The sequence below is a fragment of the Lepisma saccharinum genome, chromosome 23 (assembly GCF_977018435.1).
Source record: "Lepisma saccharinum chromosome 23, izLepSacc3.1, whole genome shotgun sequence".
Taxonomy (NCBI): Eukaryota; Metazoa; Arthropoda; class Insecta; order Zygentoma; family Lepismatidae; genus Lepisma; species Lepisma saccharinum.
The window spans coordinates 5,155,942-5,178,168 of NC_139251.1; positions in this window are offsets into that span (position 1 = coordinate 5,155,942).

The window sequence follows — 22,227 nt, forward strand, 5'->3', positions numbered from 1 at the left end:
AAAGCAAAAGGGTGACACAGAGAGTTTCGAGCATGTGTCTTCCATTCCTCATATTCACGTTCAGCTAATGACAGAAAAGTAACTTTAAAATAATAAAACAATTAAAACTTTTCATAAGGACATGACTCTTCCCAAAATTCGCATTACAGAATTGCCCATAGATATTAAAACTTTGAAAGTTTAAACGCACGTATCAATGTTGCAATATTTTTGCTTCTGTACATTCATCTCCACTCGCCCGATATTACCGAGCTTTTTGGACAATGATTTTTGAAGACGTATTCTTAAATTAACTGGCGATCAGAATCAATGCATATAATATAAATTTTTGTTCTGATTGAAATAATAAAAAAAAAGGTTTTACACCAATGATCTCTTGTTCAATTTTTTGCATTTCCTTTCCATTGTAAACAGCGTTGGTGTGAACGAGGTGTCGTGTCTTCTGACAACTGAACTAACTGTGCCCAGTGACGTAAATTTGCTACTTCTGTATGTATTCAAATATTGGAACAGGCTTCTCCATAAGTAATAAAATTATCTCGACTCTTAAAACAGTACTATTTATTAATGATAGTATATCATATGCTGTTTTACAGGATAGGTGGCGTAAAATTATTTTAATAAACATACATGCACCAACGGAAGATATAGATGATTTTATGAAGAGTTAGAGCAGATATTTGATCAATTTTCCCAGTATGATATGAAAATTCTGTTAGGTGACTACATTGTACAGATTGGTAAAGATGGGACAAGATTGGTAAATAAAGTCTTCAAAAATTAAATAATGGTAATGGTACTTTTGCAACCTCAAATAATTTAATTGTGGAAAGTACCATTTTCAACTGGTTTTCTCCAGATGGTGAAGCTCATAATCAGATAGAACATATTCTCATTAGTAAGAGAAGGCATACTAGTATAATTGACGTTCGTTCACATAGAGGTACTGACTGTGCAGGTGATTATTATTTTGTAATTGCTAAATGAAGAGAAAGGCTCATAAGCAACAAAATCTAAAATTCTAAAATATAGTCGAGGAAAATTTGTTGATGAAAGAATTAAGAAAGATTATCAAATTAAACTGTCAAATAGATTTGATTTTTTGCAGGATTTAAATGATGATGAAACAGACGTAAGTACGAATTGAGAGCACATACGCATTGCTAGAAATCAGGCCTAACTTGGGTGGTTAAATAACTCTGATGATACAATTCTAAGCAATTATAATAGAATAAAACGAGAAGTTAACTGAACGTTTAGAAGTAAAAAAAAAAGCATTAACGAAATTGAACAAACAGCAAAATACAAAAATATCAGTGTAAATAAATTTAGAAAGGTGTGGCAACCTAAAGTAAACTTGATAAAAGATCATAACTGTGATTATTTAAGTGATCAAAGCGATATTTTAAATGGATGGAAGAACTACTTTAATGACCTCTTTAAAGTTATATCATTTCATACCCTGGAATTTACAAATAGAAGTGGTAGTGTACGAGTGATCTTGATATTTTGAAACCGGAGAGATACTTATTTTATAGCCAGATCCAGGTAAGGGTGGCTGAAATCATCTGGTGACCCATTGTAAACTTCAGACAATAATTCCCATGAAAGGAACAAGTATAACATAAGAATACAGAACCGTTTGGATAATACAAAGTATGACTATTTAAGTGTACCATCAATATTTACGAAACTTCAAACATTGTTACGTTTGTGATGTACTCATAACATAGTACAAAAGCACTTGTATTCGTAGCTTTCCTACATGAACACGGGGATCTTGACCCAGATATGCCTACCGTCCTTCTAAAAGGACACTTTGCCTGTTTGAATCTAAATCCCTCTGGAGGGGCCCTAGACCCTATACAAAGCTAGTTTTGTCGATTTCGCAGCACTGCATTGTTCTTAGAACAAAGCGTAACACAATGCATAAAAGTTTCAGATATTGTTGTGTTCTTTTTCATTATTTGTGTTTATGAGTCTGTGATGCCATGTTATTTTCTTCGCACTCCGGAATGGAGAGGTAAGTTTTATTATCCTTTATACACGTTTCAGTTACTTTATGAGCATTACACGTTTGCTAGGTACATATGTGTTTGCCTAAAACCAAATAATGTTGAAAAAATTTAATACACAGAGATGCAAAAATTACGTAAAGTTAGGTGTCCTTTTAGAAGGACAGTAGGCACTTGAGGGTTCTTTGTTGGTGCTACTTGTAATGGATATGTTCATTCATTTATATACATTTATATAATAATATATATTTAATATATTAATTCATTATTAATATATTATTATAATTATTATTATGTAATATATATATATATATATATATATTCATTTATATACATTTATTTATGTTACGTAAATTTCTATTACAGAGGTCTTATTTTGTTGAGTGGATACAACAATGAAATGCTTTCTATCCTTGAGGAGGAAGATGATGATGATGATGGTGATAGTTTACAACATGAGTTGTAAATTATAAGTGGACTAAAGGAAAACTAAAAGTGTCATTTAGTGACTGGCCAGCAATTCAGGAAGTATTCAATGAAGAATAACTACTCGAAATGTTTTTGCATTTCTTTGATGATGCTATTGAATTGTTGGTAGAACAAACTAACAGATATGCAGCGAGAAAGAACAAATCGTGAGATGTCAGTGAAGATGAAATGAAATGCTTTTTAGGAATTATTTTGTAGAGTGGATGCAACCAGGTTCCTAGAAGACGTCTTCATTGGGAACAATGTAAAGATACAAGCAATGAGGCAGTTGTGAATGCTATATCTAGAGACAGATTCAAATCTGCATTGCTGCGATAATTAGCATTTGGACACAAGTGATCGGTTTGCAAAAGTGAGACCTCTTTTCAACATATTGAATAAGAAATATCAGGAAATGGCACCACACTTCGAATATCACTGTGTTGATGAGGCAATGGTGCCATATTATGGACGCCAGGGATGCAAGCAATTTATTCGCGACTAACCAATCAGGTACGGCTACAAGCTGTGGGTTGGTGCTACTTGTAATGGATATGTTGTTTGGATGGATCCATATAAGGGTGCAAAAAAGAAACTACCTGATGAATACAAAGTACTTGGTATTGGCGCATATGTGGTGCTCAAGTTCACTGATGTTTTAGAATCTATTTGGTCATCTTCTTTGATGACCTTTTTACCACAATTCCTCTTCTTACCGAACTGAGTCTGCGTGGTGTTAAAGCTACTGGTACGAATAGAGAAAACAGACTGGCCAAATTTGTTTTCAAAAGCAAAGAAAACATGCAGAAAGAGAAAGGGGGATTTTTTTAAACACTTGTGACAGATAATAACGCTGTTGTTGTCACAAGATGAAATGATAACAACATTGTCAGCATAGCATCCAACCTTGCAGATAATGAACAATTGCACAATGTTACTCACTACTCTCTGGGAGAGAGGAAAAAGATTTCAGTAACTCAGCTACATTTGATTCATCTCTACAATCAGGGAATGGGAGGCGTTGATCGTTGTGATCAGAACATTGGTTTGTACAAAATGCCTGGCAGCTCCAAAAATACAGAGGGTGAAAGTTAGATCATTTTACTTTTCGTCGACGAGTTACTATGGCATTGATTGCGAGCAGTCAAAGACAAACATTCAGAAAAAGAAGGAGAACATCAAGCCTGGAAAATAAAGATTTAAGACATGACGGAAAGACCACGTTATTGTACAACCTTGGTGACAATGAAGTTCGACCAGAAAGGAATACGTGATTAAATGCACAGAGGCATAGGCGGTGGAATGGGTGACCCGCAAAAGTGACGCATGTGTGTAAGAGGAGGCGTGTGAGCAGGCAAGAATCGTGATCCCAGCATATGGCACCCAAGGTCACGTAAAGAACGAAAACGGGGAACAATACGCGTGACATTGAACTTCGACCAGGCACCAGACCCATACGGAAATTCCAGATAGTGGCGCATTCGACGGAAGCATGACGTCACGGACACGATAAGGGAGTCCGCCGTATATAAGCGCGTGCTGTGCACCGAGGAACCGCAGTGCATCATCAACATGGCCAGGGGCAAACCTATTGACAACACCGTGAGGAGAAGAGTGGTGGAGTTGCAACGGGATGGACCCAGTGAACGGGAAATAGGGCGCCAACTGAACTTACCCAAGTCAACTGTCCACTGCATCATCAAACACCACCAAAATACGGATACTACAGAGCCAGGTAAGGCCCCCGGTCGAAAACGCCTGCTGAGCGTGCGTGACCTACGGATATTTAGGCGCTATATCCAGACCAACAATCATGTTTCTGTGGCCGAATTACGACTGTGGACTCGAGAACGCTTTCACATTGAAGTGTCAACCAGAACCATTCGCCGTTACCTACAGCGATGCGGTTACCGAGTGTACAAGGCGAAACGTAAACCCTTCCTTTCCATGTTGAACAAAGGCAATCGACTACGGTGGGCACGAATGTACCGGGGATGGACATTTCGGCAGTGGAACAGGGTTTTGTGGACGGACGAATCCATTTTCAATGTTGTGTACGGGAAAATACGGAAAACGGTCATTTGTCGGAAGGAGGAACAGAATGAAGCAAAATATTATGCACGTCGGGTACAGAAACCTGCGTCAGTGATGGTATGGGGATGCATGACGGCATTTGGGGTTGGCCCACTACACGTCTGTGAGGGCATTGTGATTGCACATGCTTATACACACATACTGGAGCGGCATCTTCCCACAGTGCGAAGGCACCTGTTCCACAGGAGGCGTCTCATCTTTCAACACGACAATGCCAGGCCTCATACAGCGCGGCTGACAAGAGAATGGTTGACTCGCCATCACGTGCGAACTCTGCCATGGCCACCATCGAGTCTCGACCTGTCGCCCATTGAAAATGTGTGGCGTGTTTTTAAGCGACGTGTGCAACAGAGGGGACCCACGACAGTGGCTGCTCTTATCGCCTGCCTGCAGGAGGAATGGCACCGCATCGATGTGGAATACCTTGAACGACTCGTCCGCAGCATGCCCATTGCCACAGTTATTCGCTGACGGGGCGGCGTCACACCATGGTAAACAGGATCCCCTCTAACAGTGGTCGAACTTCAATGTCACGTGTAGATGGACGAAAATGTTTTATTTTGTGTGGACACCATACATTGCTGCGTTGCAGCGGAAATTTATGTTTTCCTTTGTTCCATGTAGCCTGCTGAATAAAATATGTTCAGCATATGCTTGTGTTCTCCTTCTTTCACAACGCAATCCTATATTTGTGACTGGTCGAACTTCTTTGTCAGTAAGGTTGTATCTCAGGGAAAGCAGACAAGACGCAGGTGCTGCCATAAGAAGGTATCAACAAAATGTCAAAATTGTGCTGCAGCATTACATGTAAATTGCTTTGTAAGCTACCACACAAACAATTAGAATATGTTCTGCTGTACTTTTTTCATGCTAAATAACATTTCTTTCGCTGAAGAAAAATGTGCATTACTTCGTTACACTAACATAATGTACCCCTTAATGCCTACTGTCCTTTTAAAAGGACATCCTCTAGAACATTGTTGAAACTAGATGTTTCAAAATAAACACTATTTTTACATTAATCTGATTTTTCTTAATGCATAAAATCTAAAAAAAACAAGAAAAATTAAAGAAAAAAAGTTTGAGGCATATCTGGGTAAATAGGGATGTAACTTGACCCTGCAGATTAATACTGTTGATGATAGAGACAGCCCTGAACGGGCCAGGTACAAATATCTAACTTAACATTAATATAGACTCATGATTGGGTTTTATTCTGAATTGAGCAATGCGAATGGCAGATAAGGGTGTAGAATTTCTTAGCCTTTTGGGTTTAGAAAACAGACCAATTGCTCCTGCTTCTCCAATGATTCCACGTAAAAAAACCTCGTGTCGCTCTCATGCGCACCTATTTAAACTCTCGCTTGGCCTCTCGTCACCCCTACCCCAAAGGCCAGTGTAAAAAGCTTATCCTACACATTTCTGTGCAGGATCTTGGCAAGCTCACCCAGGGTCAATATTTCTTAAACGATAGGATATGCTACGATCTCCCTCTTGCAAAACAATTTCCGAAATTGAAATTGTATTGATTAAAGTAATTTAAATTGAACCTTCAGCTATTCACCAAAATTTAAAAGGTATTTTATTACATGAAAAAAATGTTACATAAAATAAAATATTAATGTCTGAAACCCTTCATCGAAAAATTAAATTGAACAAAATTAAGCTCAAAACCAGTCAAGAAAGAAAGTCCTTTGTCTTCATTAGCCACACGCTCAAAGAGTCTTGTGTAATCATCAATGCTGACGTTTGTTCAACATGTGATAGCAAGTGTTGTTTTCAGGTCCGCTGAGTCAGCGGAAAGTTCAACACATTGTATCGTAACTCGAGACTTGCAAATGACTTCTGCGTTTCGCTTAACAACTCGAAGAGATAAGTAATGGCCTCTGAACAAGTGCTAACTAAGCGCCGAACGCAAGCCGTTAGAAACCTTGAGGCCGAATGGTCGCGGTGTTCCGCCTCGTCAAGATGGCAGTTCAAGAAGCAATATAAAAAGACCGTGGTAAACACCTATCTCCGCTTGGACTGTTCGGCATTGAAATGGATGCACTGAAGCCAATAAAATAAACAACACACGCAGAATTGGCTACCTACAACCACACGAAGAGACGAATATAATTTAAAAATAAATTTTCACTTCTCATTGACCTTCGTAGCACACTATGTTTGCACACTATGACCTGCGAAGTGAAAAGGCAGGGCAAACCAGACACACGCGAACCCCGGAGTCCTGGGGTAAGAAGCACTGGCTTGTTGGTAGTGTATGTATACTTTTTACAATAAACAGTAGAAATCAATCGTTGCTCATCAGATTTGGTTACCTCAGCAGGTTTCATGCGAATAGTACTGTGTACTGTATTGTTCTAATCATGAACTAGCTCGGGTAAAATTTGCACACATTTATAATTGCCCTGTAGAGTGAATTGTCTCCACATGCGATTTTTTAATGTCCTGTTGAATCGTTCCACTATACTAGCTTTCAGATCACTGTAAGTAAAATAATGTTTAATATTATGTTGTTGCATTAACTTAGCAAATGTAGCATTGTAAAATTCTTTCCCTCTATCTGTCTGTAAATATTTTGGTATCCTTCCCTCACTAAATATCGACTCAAAAGCCTCTGTAACACAAGTACCAGTCTTGGATTTTAGGGGAACAGCCCATGCATATTTGCTAAATGTATCAATAACTGTAAGCATATATTTGTAACCATGATTTATCTTATCCAAATTTTTTAAAGTGCCCCCTTTAGGCGAGGAGCCATCTCGATCAGATCTGCCTGGAAGAATTCATTTATACCTTTCGTTACTACACTTAATCGCTTTTAATTGTGACGGGCTGGTTTGTGTAATTCATGAACTATATCTTGTCTTGACATCGACCTCGAAGTGAGAATATCGCATAAAATGGATTGTCCTCAGGGTATAACCGCTTTATGTCAAATACTAGCTTGCCACCAATTTCTATATCAAAAACTGATAACTGTTCGTCGTCATGTACTTTATATTTATTGGTAGACTCATCCCAGTATGCAAGAGGTATTTGAACTGCCTTGTGTATACCATCTTTTCGCACTTTAGTAAACTGAGGAACTTCAGTATGTTTTCCATGTTTTAGAAAACTAAACTTCAGAAATCGTAAACTACCATAAAAAAAAAAAATCATGTACCTGAGTGTACGGATATAATTTGTAAACATTGCCAGCATTGGCGTACGTCCAGTGCCCTCGAGCATTTGGAACACTTTGTAACCTAGCAATTTTCATAGAATAAAATTGACTAGCATCTATGTCATCAAGTCAAGTCATACCGATTCTAAGTGTTCGTTCATAGTACGAACCAACTCATCGTAGCTAGGTTTGATTTTCACATCAACATACAGTTGTTTATATTCCTCTTTGAGATCGTGAAGTTAAGTAGCAAAACCTGATAAAGCAGATTCTTGACTTGCTTCAAGAGTGGTAATTTGTGACGTAATATTAGAAATAATCTCTTGTAAATTTTACACAAGTTTCAATTTAGAACTCTTGGTAGCAAGATCGTGTACTTGACTTCTGATTTCTGTAAATAATGCATGTAGTTCGTTAATTATTTGATTTTTTGGGAGAATGGCAACAGTTTCTCTGATTTGCGCAATTTCTGCTTGAATGTTTTTGATATCCTCAGTTTTTAAAGTTCTGTACTGCTCTCCTCATAGCTCTGATTTCTTTAGAAGAAGCCAAAGCAGCTACAGTATTCTGAAGTTGGGCGAGAGTTAATTTTATAGCATCGAGTTCTGTTGAATCAGCTGCATTTTTCAAAATTTCTTGCAGTTGCGTTATGTCATCCTGCGTAGGTGTAGACTGTTGCAGTGTCTCTAATTTCTCTGAATGTCGTCAATAAGATGATGGAAATGCGATAATTCTGATTCTGTATTCAAGCTTTCAAGCTTAGTAACTTGCTGTTGAACTATAGCTAGAATATCAGTAATGCAAGGCAGTTTCGGTTCCAGAGTTTCCTGTACACTTGTTAGCTCATTTCATATAGTTGCCATAGTATATTCTATGTGAGCTATGGTACCTTGTATCTTCCCAAAATCTTCATAAGTCTCCAACTGCAATTTGATGCCGGCAACGCTCCGAGCAATAGCATTTAATTCAGAAGATGAAGGTAAATTATTGATAAAATCTTCCAATGTTTGCAGTTTCGATTGAACTTCTGTTATAGCTGTATGCAGTTCATCTGTCTGTAATTCATATTTGATACTTTGCAATGTAAGAACTTTGAAAGATTGAAACTGTTCTTGCAATTTAGCGATACTATCACTTACCTGCTCATATTCTTCTTGAGTTTTGATATTCTGGATGATGGTTTGCAGCAAATTAGAACCAGGTGTTAGGCACGTAGGTAAAATTATACCAAAATTCTTAGCTATTGAGACATTGAATATTCATTGTAACATTGCGAAAGGTATGATTATCAAAGCAGAAGAAAATTCAATTGGCAGTCACAAGGAGACAGGTATCATTGCTATATTTTAAACCGAATTCGGAATTTATGGAAAATATCTTCTATTCTCCAATCCCACCAGTCTATTTCCCTGTTTCTATAGATGAAAGAAAATACATAGATTTAACAATGACGAATGAGAAAAATGAGATCATCGATTTTGCCGGTGCTAATAGCACTGCGACAATAGAAATTAATATTTAAAATATATAAATAAATACCAAGATGGAAAATATCGAGAGTTATGAATTACAGTCCTTCCCTCCAAACAGGAGAACATTTGCAAATGTGAATCAGCCCAACAAGGAGATACAGTATGACATCACAGTAGGGGATGGGTTCATTAATTCACATAGATCTGATCTGTATATAAAATTTGATATTGTAAAACAAAGTAATGGTGAAGAATATCCCCTCCCTGGGGCTAACATACAACTTATAGATAATTTTGTTCCATTCTTATTCTCTCAAATTGAAGTCAGAAAGCATGGTACAGTGATTGACAGGATTCATTGCCCTGGAATTACATCCACTACAGTAGGGACATTGAAACTGTCCAAATCAGAGAGTGCATATTATAAAGTTGGTGAGTTTGAAGCTGGAACAAAAATTCAAAGCAACAAGTTACACTGTACTGTTCCCCATGAGATTGCTATTTGGATTTTTCTCTGATTATAAAGAAATTATGTGGAAAGGTGGTTTGAGTGTCATAGTTCGCAGAGCACCCTATGATCATTATGCTATCATGAGATACAACACTTTGAATGGAGATGGAACAGTTAATGAAGCTAGTTTATCCGAAGCTGCGAAATGTGTGATCCAGTCTATGGAGTTGCGAATGCCTATTGTTGAATATGAATCGAATTATGCTCTCAAATACAAAGCCAACATTTTGAAAAATCCTCAAATTCCGATTCAGTTTTATACATACCAATGCACACAGAGGTCAGTGGAGGGTAAATTGTTTGAATTTGATCTTACTAATCAGTTCCAATCTTTGCAATATGACATGCCAGAGTTTGTAGCTGTGCTGTTTCAGACAGGGAGAGATTACAATCAGGAAAAAGATAGCAGCCAGTTTGATAATTGTAAAGTTCAAAATGTGTATCTGAAGAATGGCAGAAATGAAACATTTCCTCGTGAAAATTACAATTTAAACATTACAGAACAATATTATTTAAAATTATATGAAGCTTATAGTGCATTTCAACGAGTAACTGAATGTAACAAAGATATGTATTATAATCAATATGAGTTCATAATTCACAGACCAATGATTTTAATCAATGCATCAATAAGAAAATTAGTAGTTATAAATGATCGAACTAAAATAAAATTGATTTGTGAATTTCATGAAACCCTATCTGAAAATACTACATGCAGTGCATTTTTAGTTGTGGAGAAATCATATATTTATGATGTAAAAAATGAAAGAGTGATAGAAAAATTTTAATAGTATAGTACAGAATAATATATAAAAAATTAAACTACGCGTAGATTTTTTGTTATTTTCAAAATTTTAGTTTGATGTTAGGTTTATTTTTTTTCACATGTGTTGACTGCAAATATTATTAACTTCTAAACTAAAGTGCCCAAGGCAAAGTATGGATTCCACAATCGAGAATACACCTTTTGTCGTCATATGGATCCAGGGCTACTTATTTATTTTATTCGTTGTAATCTCATGGTTTGAGCTTTGTATTCTATTATCCTCTAGAAGTATCCTCGACTGTGAAGAAAGACAACAAATATAATCCTGGAATGTTAGTTTGTTTTCCACAGTATCTTTCCCACGTTCCTTTTGCTTTCCTCGTAACGCTGCTCTCTGTTCTGAATGTATACATCTTGGAACGCAAACCAGTGAACTCAACAACAAAATCACCTTTACACTCATCTTTGAACTTGCCGAGAACCATCTTGTTGTGGGAAGGAATTCCAAATCTGTTAGGTTGAGGATAGGAAGAAGTGTCGAAATACCCAAGCATAGAAGGATGTTTAAGATCTTCGTAGAGGTTAGATGTTTGTATGTTATACATAAAATCAGTGTCCATGTACAAAATTGACAGCTTATGATTATAGAAAGATTTCATAATATTATAGTGAAATTCGAACATGTACAGTTTTGACAAGTCGAGAACCGTTGCGCCAACGTAAATAGGTTTCCTGAATTTTATCAATTTTATATCTAGATTAAAAAGTGTTAAATTCTCGTTGTAAATTTTTCGCGATTTGAATCTAGGATCAGATACTAATTTTCTACATTTATTGTTGTCTCAAAACAAATTTTATGTCTACATGCTTTCTGACGTTCTCCATCGTTTTTCCATAAACGGCATTATTCATTAGTTTATAAAAATATTTTTCTAATTCTGAAATGGCAGCTGTTATGTGTCTCGTGTTGGTGTCAATATAAGATTTTAACCATGCAGAGTGTTTGAACTTGCGAATTTTTCTCACATTTACTACCTGAACACCCTTCCCAATCAAAAACTGGAGATTCTTGTAGTGGACGACATATCTCTCTTTTCTCTCTAGAGATAACATAAGCTTGCTTTGATTAGAATCAGGTGGACATTTAATTTCTGGAGCCGGAGGCAAATCGGAAAAAGTAGCATGCAAAGTATTTGGAAATTCAATGTCCACCTCAATGAACAAACCAAATTCACGATCGTCGAAACGATTAATATCAATTCAAATAGGATCCAGCCACTCGAATCCTCCGTATGGATGTTTCTGTATCATTCCGAACCCGTAGAAATTGTTTACGTCAGCGTAAAATATGTAATTCGATGGTCGATTTGCATCGTATTGATTCTCAGACATGTGAATATTGTTTGCCTTTCCGTATCTCTGCGAGCATTGCACCATCCCCCACGTATCCCCCTTTCTATAAAAAGGAAAATGTCCACATGCGATATCAATTTCAACTTGATCTTGGTCTGCAGCAACATAGAAGATCACGCCAAGCCGGGAAGACTGTAGAAGTATGCTGGATCTAATTTATAAATATTTATTGCTGTTTTTCTGAATACATCAGCAAGTATTGTTACGTCTAATTTGCGATACGTATCGTGATAATCGACAAGAGTATTGCATCTCAATTTCTTCTATATTAATTTCGCATGTTCGTATTCTTCGTTCGTGATTCCGGTTTTTTTCAGTTGACTGAAGAATTCTTTTTGAGATGGGAGAGTGTCATCGTCAAATTTAGATTCATCAGTTACATATTCGTAAGGATAAATGTCTTTACGTTTAATCAGCTCTAGGTTTATGTTTGGAAAACTAGCTTTTGTAATTTTAAATTGTTCGTCAGTAAGTTTACTCGCTAAAGCATCAAGACTTGCCGATAGGAATCTAAAAAAATCTAGAAACCTCATCTTTATGATTTCATTCTTTGCTGGAATTTTAACTTTCTTACTTATAGAAATTTAACGCTCTTCGTTTTGAGCAAGAATATCTATTTTTTCGTATCGTATTCAAGATTTCTAATTAAGAAATGGAAGTCGTAATTGGATCCATTCTGAAAAAATATTGGTACGAATTTGGGCTTCTGGATCTTGAGGTTACAGGTGTTATAAATTCCACTAATGTTGTTTCCGGTGAAGTGATTGTGGTGAAATACTTTCCGATTCTCATTCGTGAAATGTTGATCGCACACTGGACACGTCTCAATGTTATTGTAAGTTTGAAGATCATCGCTTGATAGTGGAAGCTTTGATTTCGATTGACATAAGAAGCTGCCAATGTTCTCAACCTCCTCCACCATCTTTTTGAAAAAGATTTCAATAACATTCGGTCCGCTATATATATATATATATATATATGGCTTATCTATCCTATGCATTTTAAATTCTTCGAATTCATTTGCTTTGGGCATCAACATGCGAGCCGGTCTGTTGACTCGACAGTAGACTTTATGTTCAGCAAGTTTTTGTTTGGCAATTTCTTGATTTTTGAAATGTTGGTAACTACGTTGGTTACGATCGTCGAATACGGGTAAACACCTTGGACAAACTTCGATGTGTGCTTCAAGCTTGGTTGTTTGGCTTCTAACTAAGCGAGAGAGTGAACGAATTAGCATGTAAAGATAAACATCATCGTCAGCAATGAGAAGCAGATTGATTTCCACAGCTTCGTCATCAACAATATTAGTTATCCTAACAGGATGCACAAAATACTTAACTGAACTATACGAATATACAGGTACATTTATAGCTAATCGTTTTCCTTCTCTATTTCGTACCCTGTTTTCAAACTTTGTTATGTCGGAAATAGCAAAAGGGTATTCGATGCCTGTCATAGCATATTCAATCTCATCGATATGTAGTGTGTAATGACTAACTCGATATGGATGATTTGAACGATTAACCGGGTGAAGCGCTGCTAAAATGCACCAGATGAAACACTTATCGTCAGTGTTATAAATTTTCAACACGGCTTTTTTATGCTGAATTTCTGCAGGAAATGGAACATAGCTCGAAACAGAAAAAGGTTTAAATTTGTTTACATAAGCGATTAACCTGTGAGGACTTCCGCATAGAGACCAACCTGATCCCTTAGCTTCGAATTCATCGTGTTTCCTAATCAATTCACTAGTAAGATTAGAATAAAAAACGTTGAAATTATCAATGTCTGCCAAATAAAGAACTTGGTTTTTCGTTTTGTGAAATAAAATATTTTTTGTACCATTGGATTCCTCATATTCACAAATGAGATCAACATATTCTTTTATGCAGTTGTTTTCTAGTGTATTTTTCAGCATATTTATGATAGATTTTTTTAATTTCGCTCAAGAAACTAGAACTATCACAGCGTGAGTTCGAAGTAAAACGGAAATCCTGCAGTTGGTTGTTTAATGCAGATCTAATCGCCTTTTGGTCGTTAGACATATTCATTTGTTTAGAAGTAGAAGCTTTAGTTTCAGGATGATCAATTTTTCTTTTCAATGTTCCATGTCCGGTTGATGCCTTGCAACTTTTCATGTGTTTACTTAAATTAGCAATACTAATTACTTTTTCGCATTGAGTACAAGGCTTAGTAGATAGCAAATGATTTATTTGCGAACCTGCTTCGCAACATCTTGCCCTATGCTTGCTAGTATTACTTTACTTACAAATGACACATTCGATGAAAGTGGTAGATGACATTTTTTTAATATGCTTTAAGTAAATAACAATAAGAAGCACAATCAAGTCAAGATTCAATAAGACAAATTTAAACTTACGATAATTGATAGAATGTAACTTCAAAAAGACAATACTTATAATTATATTTTTTTTCAGCTCTGGTATTTATATACAAATTTTCTCCGAAAAAAATACAAAATTCAATACAAATACAAATTCATACAAATTCAATCTGTATGAAAAAACAACTTCACCAACTTCAACATAAAATAATTGTAGCTATTACGACAAAATTTTCAGCTATGTTATTTATACAGAATTTCCGGAGACAATAGAAGTAGACCGGAAGTAGACCGAAAGTAAATGTGCTTGGGTGTGCGAGGGTGGATGTGGGTGTATACTTAAAAAAAATGGAAAAACTCACAAGTGTCTGTCAAATGGACCGGAAGTAGACCGGATGTGGACTGGAAGTAGACCGGAAGTAAATAGGTGTAGGCGTGCGTGGGTGTAGGCGTTACGTACTTTAACTCGTAAGAAATTATGACATTCGTACGAAGTACGAGATGAAAAAGATTTACAATAGTATAAAATCAACAAAAACATCATCAAAATAGGTTTTGCATTGTGTTTAAATTAATAAAAACAATAGGCCTCGTACCACTCGTACGAAGTATGAGATGAAAAAACACAGATTTGAAATAGTATAAAATCGACAAAAACATCGTCAAAATAGGTTTTCTATTGTGCTTAAATTAATAAAAATAATACCAAGTATGGCGCAGAACCGATCAACTACCTCTACTTACGACTATGGATAATCTCATAATCAAAAATAAATTTACGAAAATTCTTATAATTTCAGAAAAAAGATGTTCATTCAGACACTGTTATTGTACTGTGTGTATTTAAATTGCCTTTTAAACTTTGTGATTGGAGGAATTTTCCTGTGCCGGACACTATCACTCCGGTTCGAGTTCGAACTTTTGTGAGGTGCTCCCGGACGTTGGATTTTATTTCTGTGGAACAGGAAATAGCGGAATTGTGAAGCATTTAATTGTTAACCATTTAATATTATCGTGAATTGAGAGCTCCAAATGAATACAAACGTATATAAAAGAATTAAATTTACAATGACTGTCAAGAATTTCTACGATTTGCGTTTGTGGGGAACCAATTATCGTATAAAATGGAGAATAATGGTCAAACGCAAATCGTAGAAATTCTTGACAGTCATTGTAAATTTAATTCTTTTATATACGTTTGTATTCATTATCCATTTATTATCAACAAAAGTGCTAATATTGTTAGTCCGAAAAACGGGAGCAATTGCGTTAAGAGGTAAATTTGGAGTTTCTAAAAAAATATGAAAGGATTTAGTGGATATATCATAATTGACAAGGTAGATATTGGTCAAAGCGTAAAAGACCAAGATCCGTCATATATAGAGTGTCCTTAAAGTCAGAATGAAGACTCAGAAAAACACGGAGCCAATCGGGAGAAATCATATGATAAGATAGTCTATTCATTGATAAATCGGTTATCATAAAATCAATACGGGAATAATGAGAAGGCTACGTTCTGAATAAATAAAAAAATCCAAATATTTTATAATGATCTCTCCAAGTGTAAATTTAACAAAACTCAAAATTTAGCTGTTTTTCTAAGTGTAAAAGAGTAAAAAAATTCTTCACGCAAGAGTTCAATATTCGATTTTACTATATAAAAATCGTAGGATTTAGATAACTTTATAATATTTTTTAAAATTTTCCTTTTTTAAAAAATATAAGTGTAAGTAAATAACTAATGTCTTAAAAAATGTTATTTATTTGTTTTGAATAGGGTAGAATTTCAAAATCCCCTTCTCTTGCAGATTTTTCTAATTTAAAATCTTTTTCTTAAGGAGTAACTTTAAGCAAATTTAATACTAACAGAAATGTTGCAAGATTAATTCATGTAACCTAGTTTTACTCAGGCAATTCAATAGTATTGTCACGAGAATTCTTGCAATCCAACATTACCAAGTGTGCGTGTGTGGAGATCGATACACGTACGGCTGAGATTGAACATCGAGGCATTGGCTTGATAAGAATGTCGCATCAATAATACTGGCTCGGGAATTTCATGCCCACAAGGTCATGTGACTTGTGATGATTCGTAGGCTAAGGGGAATTTCCCGATTAGTAAATTGAGGTTATAAATATAAAGGTTTGCTATCTTAAATTATTATTTGTGAATTAGAGGTTGTAAGAAGAGGTTTGTTAATAATTAATTACCTAAAATTATATAGTTTTGAGAAGAAATATATAAAAAGTAAATATTTACTGCAGTGTATAGTATATTTTTATAAAATATTCTGTTTTTATACACATTTTTAATCATAACAGAATATTTTATAGCTAATTTTTTAGCTAATCGTAAATACAAAATTAAAACTGCATTTTTGTAAAAAACTTACAGAAAGTTCCCTCAAAATATATTTTATTTTATGATCAATGTATATAAATCCTCGTAATGAAAACGAAAAATATTTTCATCCTACCTGTGTGTTAACTTTACACTATAACAACATTCTTCGAGTAGATAATATTTATGATAGAATTTGTGAATAACTTAAGTTAACACAACAAGAGTTCGAAGGGAGAAATTCGGGTTTGTCACTTTGTGACGCAAACCATAAACTTGAATTGAAAATAGCAAAATATACCCCATTTGGTGGATGTAGTTATGTTAAACTGCCTGCAACAGATTGAAATCAAAAAAGCTGTATTGAATATTAAAAATAATGATAATAAATGTTTTCTCTGGTGCATCGTTGCATATTTCCATTCATTTAAAATTAATAAATGTTGTGTCACCCAATACAAAAATTTTGTTTCAAAATTTAAAAAATCCATGTCAGGAATAAAATATCCAGTAGAAATCTCATTTATCGAGCAATTTTAAAAACAATATAATCTGCATAATATTCAATCGATAGCTGTGCATGTTTATTGTTATAATGAAAATCATGATATTTATGTACTCAGACACTGCTGTCCACCATATGGTGCATATATTAAAAGATCATTGTATGTTACAAAGGGAAATAAGAAACACTATTGTCTCATACAGGATCTCCCAAAATTAGTAAGAAAACAGATAACATCAGATCATCATAAAATTACTATATGTGATAGATGCCTGTCAGTAATGTTTGGAAGAGGTAACAAATCAAGCACACAGTAATTAGAGGAACATATTAAAAATGTTGTTTTTATCCTCATGTAACTTTCAAATTTCTATCCAAAAATATAAAATTTTCTAATTATAATTCATTGGTACAACATCCATTTGCAATTTATGCTGGTTTTGAAACAATACAGAAACCAATGGCAATATGTTTTTCAGATTCAGATGCATCATATACAACAAATATAGCTAAGCATGAAGCCTGTAGTTTGGACTAAAATTAGTAAAAACGTATGGATAAAATAAACCACCTCTATATATTTATCGAGGCAGAAATGCATCTCAAATGTTTATCAAAACACTTCGAGAGTGGGTGAAAACTCTTGCTCCAATATTTCATAATATAAAATCGATGAAGGATTTTACACCAAAACATCAACAGGAATATGATAATACCAAACGATGTTAATACTGCAAAAATAATTTTAATTCAGAATATCCAAAAGTTCGACACTACAATCATTTTAATGGAGAATATATTCATACGATTTGTAATTCATGTAACTTGAAAATACAGAAACCGAATTATATTCCAGTATTTATTCACAATTTGCAAAATTTTGATGCACATTTATTTTTCAAAGAATTGGGATGTGATGCAGAGAATAATAATATTATACCACGCAGTAAAAATAAATATATTGCTATAGAGAAAACTATAAAATTAAAAAACAAAAAAATTCTTAGATTCCTGGATTCATATCAGTTTCGTTACAGCAGTTTAGCTAGTCTGGTGAGTCAATTAACCGATGGTGAATTTGTTCATACAACAGAATATTTTGGTAGTGATAACATGAAATTGCTAAGGAGGAAAGGAGTCTACCCCTATCAACACATTGATAGTTTTAATAAATTTAATGAGACACAGTTACCATCCAGAGATAAATTTTATAACCATCTTCAGGATGAAGAATGTAGCGAGTTAGATTATCAATATGCACAGGCAATTTGGAGTACACTAGGTTGTAAATAAATGAAAGATTATCATGACAAGTACTTGATTCTAGATGTTCTCTTATTGGCTGATGTGTTCGATATTCTTCGAGAACGTTGTTTCAACAAATATAATTTGGATCCTGTTTTTATGTATACAACATTTTGTTTATCCTGGCAGGCTATGCTTTTAAATACAAAAGTTGAAATTGGTTTCATCAACAATATTGAGCCGTTCATGTTTGTTGAATATGGTAAACGTGGTGGTATAGTCCAGTGTCCTTTAACCCTTAGTACGCCGCGCGGTCTGATGAAAGTAAGCCCAGTGTCGCGAGGCTTTGAGCGCGAAATTTGAATTCGTATACATAATGGAGAAAAATCATAATAACTCTGGTACTATGGGACCAATCTACTTCGGATAACTTTTGTTTTGCAGGTAATACATCGGTGCATGCAATCATGTAAAAGTTTTATGGCCCAACTGCAGGCGGGGGGGGGGGGTTGCGGGAGGCTGCATCCCCCGAATTTCAATGAAAAAACATAAAAATGAGGAGTTTGCCCCCTCTTCTCCAACTACTTTGGGGAGAAAACCGGAACTTTTGCTTTTTTTAAAGAATGGATCTTCCGCAACAGAATGACATTTGATTCATGTTCGTGGGTGCAATACAATTTGAATAAAAAGGCAAAACGTAAAACTCTGTTTTTTCCTCAAAACAGCGAATTTGCATATTATTCATAAAATTGTTATAACTCTGACACTATGGGACTAATTTACTTCGGATAACTTTTGTTTTGCAGGTAGAACATCAGTGCATGTAACCAAGTAAAATATGTATGCCCCAATCGCGGGGGGGGGCTTACGGGCGGGGGCTACATCCCCCGAATTTCAATGAAAAAACATAAAAATGAGGAGTTTGCCCCCTCTTCTCCAGCTACTTTGAGGAGAAAACAGGAACTTTTGCTTTTTCTTCAAAGAATGGACCTTCCGCAACAGAATGAAACTTGATTCATGTTCGTGGGTGCAATACAATTTGTATAATAAGGCCAAACGTAAAACTCCAGCGAATTTTAGCCAATTTACATATTATTCATAAAATTGTTATATAACTGACACTATGGGACCAATCTACTTCGGATAACTTTTGTTTTGCAGGTAGAACATCAATGCATGCAACCATGTAAAATTTTTATGCTCCAACCGGGGGGGGGGTTACGGGCGGGGGCTGCATCCCCCGAATTTCAATGAAAAAATCATAAAAATGTGGAGTTTGCCCCCTCTTCTCCAGCTACTTTGGGGAAAAACCCGAACTTTTGCTTTTTTCGTTCGCACTTGCATCGTGTGTAGCTACTGTGAATCTATTTCTTCCCTGTTGATTCGGCTCTTTGTGGAAATATGTCCGGAAGGAAACGATGAAATCGATGAGCTGTTATATGATACGAACTGGCCTTTCCTAACAGAGGAGGGAAGGGAGCCTTTGCAATCGTTTGTTTTGTCTCTACTTCTGGATAGACTCACGCTTCTGGCACCTCTGGCTATCGTCAAGCTTCATTGCATTTCTAACATAGAGGCGACACAAAGCTGACACCACCAAACCTCATCCAATCCCCTCACTCCTTCCCCCCCACCACTACTTCAGCTGGATCACCAGGTCTAAACACAAAGAAGAATGTGTGCCTTATCAGTACTAAATCACAGCGTTGGAAGCTTGGAGGAAAACAGCATCGTAAATACCAAGCATTTATTGTGTCTGTCAACTGACAGGAACCAACACGTGAGCCCAAGCACAAACACGTGACATATTCCGAGAAAGGAGGGGGGAGAGTTGGAATTTTCGTAAACACGATTGCAAAACATGTTCCTGAATGAACTGTCAGTGTTTCAACCTCAATATACAAATATAAGTGTGGCAAACCCTCGATAATTGTATCTAAAGTTGTTTGTAACATATGTGTTACTGCGGCTACAAGGGACATACTTTTTTTGTAACATATGTGTTACGGGGGCGGACTAAGGGTTAAGATATGCAAAAGCAAACAATAAATATTCATCTAATTATAATGCTGATGAAAAAATTTATATATTATATATATTGATATGAATAATATATAATATATATGGGTATTTCATGACTGAATCACTCCCAATCGGTAATTACAAATGGATGAACGATACAGAACTTAAAAACAGGGATTTCTTAAACTGTTCTGAAGATCATCCAAAAGGTTGTCTACTGGAAGTTGATTTGGAATATACATCAGATCTCCATGACGAACACCCGTGTATTAGCTATGGCACCAGTTTCTCAAAACCTTTCTGGTACAGAGGAAACAAAATTGATATTATCGTTTGAAAATTATAATAATTATGTGCTTCATTATCGACTGGTACAATATTATTTGAAACATGATATGAAATTAATAAAAATCCATAAGGGGTTAAAATTTGACCAAGAATAATGGTTTGCTCAAATTATTGAGAAAAATACAGACATGAATCGATCAAGTACAGCAAGACTTACAATACAAGATTTCATACATACAATGTTTAAATAATAAAAATGAAAAAAATTAATGCCTGTATTTCATCTCACTAGCAAATTGGATGGTGTCCATACTACAATACAAAATAAAATAGGTCTTGATGGCAATGATTATAAATTGCAAATATTAGGTTCCAATATCCATACTAGAGAATGTGGACACTATAATACACGTAAACAATGTAATAAATGTTAACTCAAATTTTCTTAAAATTGTTATAGATATTAATATTAGATTTTTTAATATATATCATATTTATGTTTATTTTATTTATGTTATATAATTAATTTTTATATTTTATTGTAATATCTATGTTCAGAGTTAGGTGGTGTATAGTAGACTAAGGCTAAATTTTGCTCTCAAATAAATAAATAAAATATATTCTGTTCTATTCTATTAAAATTATTTTATCTATCTTTAATTTTTACATCAGAGATATATATATATATATATATATATATATATATATATATATATATATATATATATGATTTCTCTACAATTAAAATTACATTGCGTATGATATTTTCAGGTAAATTTTCATGAAACTCACATATTAACTTAATATTTGATCGATCATTAATAACTACCAATTTTCTTTGTGATGCATTTATTAAAAACATTAATCTATGAATTATAAACTTGTCTGGAATATAATACATATTGATAGTTCCTTCAGTTACTATCTTAAATGAACTAAATACTTAATATAATTTGAAATAATCTTGATCTGCAATGTTTAAATTGTAATTTTCACGTGGTAATACCTCATTTCGACCATTCTTCAGTTATACATTTTTAATTTTACAATTATCAAACTGGCTGCTACCTTTTTATTGATTATCATCTCTCCCTGTCTGAAACAATACAGCTAAGAACTATGGCATATCGTATTGTAGAGATTGAAACTGATTAGTATTATCGAATTCAAAGAATTTACCCTCCACTGGCCTCTGTATGCATTGATATCTATAAAATTGTATTGGAATTTGAGGATTTTTCAAAATGTTGGCTTTGAATTTGAGAGCATAATTCGATTCATATTCAACTATAGACATACGTAACTCCATTGACTGAATTACACATTTTGCAGATTCGGGTAAACTAGGATCATTGGCTTTTTTGTATTTCATTATCGAATTATGATAATTAGGTGATCTGCGAAATATGTAACTTAAACTACCTTTCCACATATTTTTTTTATAATTAGAGAAAAATCCAAATAGCAATCTCATGGGGAACAATACTGTGTGACTTTTTGTTATGATTTCGTTCCAGCCTCAAATCAATCAATTTTATAATATACACTCTCTGATTTGCATATTTTTAATGTCC